Genomic DNA, 478 nt, shown 5'->3' on the forward strand with positions numbered 1-478 from the left:
TTTTTTTTTTTGAGACAGAGCCTCAAGCTGTCGCTCTGGGTAGCCTGACTTGGCATCACAGCTCACAGCAACCTCTAACTCCTGGGCTCAAGTGATTCTCTTGCCTTTGCCTCTCAAGCTGGGACTACAGGTGCCTGCCACAACGCCTGCCTATTTTTTGGTTGCAGCCATCATTGTTGTTTGGTGGGCCCAGGCTGGATTCAAACCTGCCAGCTCAGGTGTATGTGGCTGGCGCCTTAGCCGCTTGAGCCACAGGCTCCAAGCCGTGTGCTGCCTGTTGTTACTGTGTGTGTGTTTTCTCCCCAGTAAGTTCGTGGCTCTTTAGAAGGAGACTCAGTGAATTGAACAGTATTTCATCAATTCTAAGGCACTCTCCATTTGGTATTTTAAGAACTCTGGAATCGGGACACATCTTAAAATCCAATATATGTCATAGTTTGTGTCAGCATGTTTCTTTTTTTTTTTTTTTTTTTTGAGA

The sequence above is a fragment of the Otolemur garnettii genome, unplaced genomic scaffold, assembly GCF_000181295.1.
Source record: "Otolemur garnettii isolate 467f Iridium unplaced genomic scaffold, OtoGar3 scaffold00053, whole genome shotgun sequence".
NCBI lineage: Eukaryota > Metazoa > Chordata > Mammalia > Primates > Galagidae > Otolemur > Otolemur garnettii.